The 7,885-nt window shown below is 48.1% G+C and overlaps 1 pseudogene; it reads right to left on the bottom strand.

Annotated features, from left to right (window-relative positions):
* Positions 1-5,987: 5,987 nt before the first annotated feature.
* LOC139011419 (stAR-related lipid transfer protein 3 pseudogene) lies at positions 5,988-7,328 on the bottom strand (annotated as a pseudogene).
* Between the last annotated feature and the right edge of the window lie 557 nt (positions 7,329-7,885).

Genomic DNA, 7,885 nt, shown 5'->3' with positions numbered 1-7,885 from the left:
CCAACTGAGCAACTGAGCTACCTGACCAGGGAAGTAGTCACTTTTAGGTTAAAACAACAGTGACCTTAATTTCTCAAATAAGCAGTTTTATTAAAATAATAGTATCGCTCAACCAGCATGGCTCAGTGGTTGAGCATTGACCTATGAACCAGGAGGTCACAGTTCAATTTCCCATCAGATCAGGGCACATGCCGTGTTGCGGTCTCCATTCCCAGTAGGGGTGTGCAGGAGGCAGCCCATCAATGATTCTCTCTCATCATTGATGTTTCCATCTTTCTCTCCCTCTCCCTTCCTCTCTGAAATTATAAAAAAGAACAGTATCTATCTTGTAAACTTGAAACTAATATAATATTGTATGTCAACAATAATTATTGGAAATTTAAAAAAATTTTTAAAAAAGAATAGTATCTATGGTCTCCATGCTCATTAAAGATTTTTAGCTGAATCTTCAAACTCTCAATTTTTGGTGATACAATTGAGAATTTTTGTTCCAGTTTTTTTTTTTTGCTATTAAATTATTATGTTTGTAAATTATGCATCATCTCTCAAAATATATATTTACTATCTGTCTTATAATCACATTTGTAATCATCCTACATGCCCAGAGCAATATTTAATTGCTACTTCTTGGGGATTTATTTATTTTGCTTTCTTCTCCCCCAGCTTTATTGAGGTGTAATTGACAAATAAAACTGCAAGATAGTTCATGTGTACATCGTGGTAACTTCACATGCATGTGCATTATTGTGGAAAAGGATTCCCACCGTCTGGTTAGTTAACCATCCGTCACCCCACATATTTATATACACATAGATGTTTTTTTCTTTTTTAAAAATAAACCTTTATTTCTGATTATAAACATACATTCTCTGCTGAAAATGAGGAAAACCTAAGAAGACACAAATAGGAAAATTCGAATCATCACAGTCATACTACCAAGAAACAGCTGTCATATAGACTTTCATGTCTAACCTATCAGATTTCATGCATACTTTATGTGGGCTCAAATCATGCACCTGTCTTAAAATCTGCTTTTAAAAAACTCAAAACTAATAAGATTTGGTGAACATTGAACAATTTTTATATTTTCCTTAAATTTTATTTTTTCCATCAGCATTTATCTCCTCTATGCCGTCTTGCACCTCCACGCATCCCCCCTCCACCCTCGCAATCAACACACCATAGTCCATGTCCATGAATTCTCTTTTTGTTTTTTCTCTCCCTCTCAATCCCTCCCCCCTCCCACCCTGCCCAGAGCTGTCTACCTGCTCTCTGTCTATGAATCTGTCTCTATTTTGCTTGGTAGTTATATATTTTTGGTGAAAATTCTTTTATTGCCTTTAAAATGTGAGGTTATAGAAGAAAAATCTGAACCCAGCCTGCCTGACTTTTTCAATTAAATTGATTGGGGTGACATTTTTCAACATGAACATATAGGTTTCAGGTGTGGGTTTCTATGTTACAAGATCTACATATTGCACCGTGTGCCCACCACCCAAAGTCAAATCTCCTCCCATCATCCTGTATTAGGACCCCTGATTTTTTTTCTTTTGCAGGTTGTTTTAATGAGCTTGATTTTTAAAGAACAATTTCCAATTTACAGGAAAACATTTAAGACAATACAAAGAGTTTCTATAAACCACACTCAGTTTCCCCAATTATCAGCTTCTTACATTAGTATCATACATTTGTCACACTTAATGAACCAATATTGCTATGTAATTGATAACTAAAGTTCATACTACATGCCTATTTCCTTAGTTTCCCAGAAATGCCATTTTTCTGCCCCAGAATCCCACAGGACCTTCAGCCCCCCTGTCTGTTTAGGTTCCTCTTGGCTGTGACTGTGCTTAGATTTTGTTTGTTTCCATCTGCATTCTTCTTGTATGTTTCCCCTTAGTCGTGAAATGCCAAATTTCCCCGGTAGAAATGTAGGTGTTGCTTGTTTTACTATCATTTTGCCTCAAAAAATGAAAGCCCTTTTTGGACTATAGATTCAGGCCCCTTTTTATCTGAGGAAAGTTTTCTTTGCTAGATTACAGAATACAGCTCTGTTCGGGAGCACAGTGCTCTGTTTAGTCTATTTTTTTTTTTCTGCCTTCCGGAATAATCTATCAAACGAGTGATCCACATGAATTTGATCTTCGGTAATGCGGATTCTGATACAACATCTAACGATTTTAAAATGTTTGTCCGGTTGTTATTTATTCCTTTCTATCATTCCTTAGCCCTGCCAGCCTGTGCTCATCTTAGTCTCTTACTGAGCATTTAATCCTTCATCTTTTTTTCTGTATAATCCATGTCTTCTTTCATTTCCTTCAGAGAGCATGAAACATTTGTCATCTGTTTCCTGGAGCAGCTCTCTTAGCAACATGTGCTCCTCTCTGCAGCTCTGATATCCTTGAAGGCTTGGGCTCTTTTCTTAGTTTTCATGAAACTTATTCTTATTTTTGGTTACCCTTAAGTAAAGGCAGAGCTGAGATGACTGCGGTTTGCTAGAAAATTGTGTGACTGTTCTTTTCTCCTGACTGCTGGCCAGTCCTCCTGCAATGGAGCATTGAGAACTCTTAGCCACGGCCAGTGGGGGTGTAAGTTGGTTCAGCCACATTGGAAGACTGACCATTCCCACTTATTTTGAGTCCCAGCAATTCCACTCCTGAGAAAATGGCCCAGAGCAATGAGGGCTTATGTGCACACACACATGCAAGATGGTTGGTAGTAGATTTACTCACGGATGCCCCCAACTAAGCATAACCCAACTGTCCATCCAACCCAAACACTGAAGGATGAACACATAAACGGTGGTGTATTCATACAATGGAATGTTACAGGACAATAAGAAAACAGAAGCTACCAACATACCTCACCTACAATAGTGCATCTCCCAGACATGATGTTAAGCAAAAGAAGCCAGATACGTGAATTTCAAGAACTCTTGGAAAATAATTCTTGGTGATGGAGGTCAGAGTAGTGGTTACCTCCAGGGGGTAGAGACTGCTGAGGCGGGTAGGAGGGAGCCTTCTGGGATGAAGGAAACGTTGCAGATCTTCAGTGGGGTGGAGGTTAGTAGGTGTATCTATATGTAAATATTCATCCAGCTATAAACAAAATCCTGTGATTATAAACTGAACACTGGAGGTCATTCCATTCAGCCTTATGATGGGGAAACAGGAGCCTGGGGCAGGTGTTGGTCCCATGTTGGTTTCTGGAAGTGCTGTTTAGCTCAGGTCTTTGGTTTTCTGTTCACCTGAGAGACAGATGCTGTATCCAGCTTCTGACCACAGCTGGGAGATTGCTTTCTCTCAGTATGGGAATGCTCTTCTGTGGTCAGCAGAGTAACAGCCCCTCAAAATGTCCCCATCCTCATCCTGGGACCTGTGGACATGTCACCTCATGTAGTAAAGGGACATGGCAGATAGAATTAAGTCAAGGACCCTAAGGTTGGGATGGGATGACCCTAGATTACCCCAGAGGGGCCAGTGCCATCACAGGGTCCTTACAGGAGGAGGCAGGAGGGTGAAAGTCAGAGATGGAAGAGGCTGTGCTGCTGGCTGTGAAGATGGAGGAAGGGCCCTGAGCCAGGGATGCGGCGCTTCTAGAAGCTGGAAAAGGCCAGAAACGATTCTCCCTGGAGCCTCAGGAGGGAACCAGCTCTGCCCACACCTGGAGGTTAGGACTTCTGACCTCCAGAACTATCAGAGAGCAAACCTGTGTTGTCTTACACCACCGAGTTTGTAAAGATTTGTTACAGCAGAAATAGGAAATGAATACCCCCTTCGACTTAGGTAAGTCACCCATGCATGATGGAGGGTGAGCCACCACAGGGAAAGCCTCATTAGCTGCAAGCATTTGACTCATAGTGTCCCCCACCCACACTCTCTCTCACGGGCAGCCTCCAGCGACCACAAAGGGATCTCTGCCCTGGGAGATGCTTTGCTCTTCCCACCACTGTTACAGGAACTGAGGCTGGAGGGGGAGCAGAGTCACAGCCGTGCCCTCAGGGGGGGAGGTGTTTGACCTTGTGGACTGGGCAGTGGTGGAGGGGCTGACTGTCAGGACTGGGGGAGGCCGGGCCATGGGGGCTGTGAGCAGGCTGGCAGCATCCGTCTCTCAGGCTGATCAGTGCTCTCCCAGCAGATCCATGTGGGTCGATACAAAATTAATTAGAGTAATCAACTTGGCCACACCACGGGGAGCACCCACACAGGTGTAGGCCACTAATTGGTAGGAGCTGACAGTGTGTCCCCAGTGTCTTCAAGGTATTAACACTGCTTCCCTCTCCACAGATTAATTACCTTTTTGCTTCTTCCACCTCATTCCTTGCTCCTGGACCTGCCCTTCCTGGGGAGGAGGAGTGCAGGATGGTGTGGGAAGGGTAGCATAGAGGATGCTGGGCGCCTGCGTGTCCCCTCCCTCAGGGTGAGGTGGGGAGAGACTGAGACCCAGAGGGAAGCAGATGGCTGCATCCAGTGCTGGAAGTTCAGTACCTGTGACTCAACATGGCCTTGGAAGTGACGGCATGCAGTCCCATTGGATGTGGGACACATGGGGACAATTGTCCATCCACTTATCTGTCTATTCATCTGTTCATCCATCTATGTGTATGGTCAGTTATCTGTCCAGTCATCATCCATATATGTATTCATCCTCCATTCATTCATTCCATCTACCCATCCATCCACCCATCCATTCATCGTTCATCTGTCCATCATCCACCCATCATCATCTATCCATTCTTCCATCCATCTGTCCATCCATTCATCCATCTATATTCATTCTTCCATCCATCTGGCCATCTATACATCTATTATTCACAATACAACCTTCTATCCATACATTCATTCATTTATCCATCATCTATCTGTCCATTCATATTTCCATACACCCATCATCCATTGTCTGTCTATCCATCCATTCATACATCACCCATCATCCATCCATAGACCCATGCTTTTATCCACCGTTCATCCATTCGTCCACCCACCTACCCATCTACCATGTGACTATTCACCCATCCACCCAAACATTTGTTTACATATTGATGTAGGCACTTATTTATATAACTAGTCTGCCTATGTATTCACTTGTCCATCATGGCTTCATTGATTCATTCATCCATCTTTGTACCACCTAGTCCTTCATTCAATCCACTCTCTACCCTCCACTTCTCTCCCCCTTCCCACCACAATTTTTTTATTTTTTATTTTTTTTGGTAAATATATATTTTTATTGATTTCAGAGAGAAAGGGAGGAGAGAGAGATTGAAACATCAATGATGAGAGAGAATCACTGATTGGCTGCCTCAAGCACGCCCCACACTGGGGACTGAGCTCGCAACCAGGGCATGTGCCCTGATGGGAATTGAACAGTGACCTCCTGGTTCATAGGTTGACACTCAACTGGCCTGTGAGTTCATATCTTTAATTGGCTCAAAATACAAAGATCCCCAAGGAGGCCCTGGGCAGAGGGAGAAACCCTGGGAGAGGCAGGGATTCACTGACAGCATCCACCATCCCCACCTGCCGCCCAGTCCCCCACAAGTACATGTGGAAAAAGGTCCCAGGCCTTTAAACAATCCCCAAACCGTGATGAGAGCAGGCAGATGAAGGGGCTCCTGCACCGGAACCCGGTGACAAGGCCGCTCTGGCTCCATCCTGCCCAGGGCCCTGGCCCTCACCCACCAAGTCTGAGGCTCCCACTCCAGACCCTGCCCTGGGCTGGGCGGGGCGCCATGTGAACATCAGCAGGACAGACTCCACTTGCCCCGGTGGCAGAGCCCGGAGTCTAGGTGCTGACCCCGCACCCTGCTCCCGGCCGTGGCTCAGGCACAGCGAAGCCTGGCAGCTTGGGGTCGGGGGGTGCCATGGGAGGGAACTGCCTCACCCTCCTGAGGCCAGGTCCTCGGTGCGCAGCCCCCTGGCCCCCTCTCTGGCTCTGGAGGCTGTAGCCACCGAACCCTGGCCCGCAGGGTAGCGAGGGGGCCCCAGTTAAACCCGGGTCCCCAGCTCTCCCATGTGCTGCCGCAGGTGAAAGGCAAATTCAAACATGGTGGCTGCGAGGCTCTGGTGGATGAGGTACCGGGGCAGGCGGCCCTTGGGATCTGTGTTAAGGATCCAGATGAAGGTGCAGAGGTGGGGGTTGCTAGCCGACTTGAGCACGATGAAGCCCCCAGGACCATTCTCGCCCCTGACGTATTTGTGGGTGGGGGGCTTGGCCCAGTGGGTGGTGGCGATGCCTGGAGACAGGTATTTGTCTCTGCGCTGCTCTATGCGTGGGACATTCACAAAGTCCCTAGGGGAGACCACCCCGCCCGCGGCCCCCGCGGACACGTCATAGGAAATGAGGGTGCTGTCTTCCACCCGATGCAGGATCTGGCAGGTGGTCACCGTCTTGTTCCACAGCACCATCCTCTCGGGCTGCAGGATCACCTCCTGGTACACCAGCTCCGCAGGGCAGGGCAGGAAGGTCTTCAGGATGAACGTCTTGCCATGAAAGGGAATCTCGATGGCGTACACAGTGTCCCCGTATTCATTACTCTTTTCGAACTTCCAGTTCTCCTCCTGGGCCAAGATCTGGTCCACCACAGCCATGGCCTCCTTCCCCTGGTGGATGTACTCCCAATCCTGGGCGGAGAAGCTTCTCTTCCCGCCGGCTTCTTCATCTGATTCATTGTCAGACCCTGCAAAGGATTCTGGAGGCGAATAGAACTGGCACTCGGAGAGAGCTCCGGAGAAGAGTAGGGGTCCTTGGGCGACAGCGGCCTGGGCAGCAAGGTACCATCGCTCCTCCTCAGCCTCCTGGGGAAGGACCTTGAAGTCAAGGAACCAGGTCTCCAACCAGGCAAGGACAAAGGACGCGATGGGGAGCAGGTAACCGAACGCCCCTTTGGGGAGCAGCTCAGAGAGGATGACCTTGACAATGAGGAAGGCACTGGACGCCAGCGTGGTGACCGCAATCACCCACCAGTGCCGGAGCCGCAGCACCGCGTAGCCCAGCAGCAGTCCGGAGAAGCGGAAGAAGGCCAGGACAAAGATGTCAAAGAAGGAAGTTTTAAAGTTGTAGTGGATGATCTCCTGCTCCAGGTTCTTCCGAATACCTGTGTTGGTGTTCAGCTCGATGATCCAGAGCAGGGAGATGAAGAGCAGGTGGAAGGTGACAAAGAGACAGAAGGTGCAGCGGACATCAGAGATGGCCTGGCGCTTCTCAGGGGGTGGCAGGCGGAAGTGCGAGGAGAGGCTCTGCTTGTGGGACAGAGACGAGCTGAGGGAGGCCATGGCTGGCAGGCTGCGCTCCAAGTCACAGGAAAAATCCCTGGGCAGTTTGTTCATGCTGGTGGGCCCCCACCTCCAGGCAGGGAGGGTAGGGCTCAGCGGCAGAGCTGCAGTATGCCAGCCACCCGCTGGGCTCCTCGTGGGGGGGGCGGGGGGGCAGCCGAGTCAGCACCACGCCTCGGCAGCGGCGCCTCTGAGCAGAAGGGGATCTCGCGACAGCACCACTTCCGCGATGAGTCCACCCCACAAGGTTCAACCCTTTTGCACAGAATTTTTAAATCAAAGCCAAGGCCACTTAAAATATAAACTTGTGCTGTAGCCACTGGCTCAATGATTAGAGCATCAGCCTGTGCACCTAAGGGTTACCGGTTCTATTCCTGGTCAGGAGCACATACCTGGGTTTCAGGTTCATCCCTCATAAGTGCAGGAGGCAACCAATGTTGGGGTCCAGCCCAAGCAGGTCCAGGGGTTCCCAAAGGTGTGGATGGAGTCAGCGAAGAAGGAATGACATGGAGGCAGTGTTCAGTTGATCAGCATAACAAGGTTCTCCAGCTAGGTTCTCTTTATTGTCCTGTTACATCTGTATTTATACCAGTTGAGTTTAATCCTATCCA

This window comes from Myotis yumanensis, unplaced genomic scaffold (assembly GCF_028538775.1).
Source record: "Myotis yumanensis isolate MYYU_CA2020_CCGP unplaced genomic scaffold, mMyoYum1.0.hap1 SCAF_5, whole genome shotgun sequence".
NCBI lineage: Eukaryota > Metazoa > Chordata > Mammalia > Chiroptera > Vespertilionidae > Myotis > Myotis yumanensis.
This window is presented reverse-complemented; position numbering and strand designations above follow the sequence as displayed.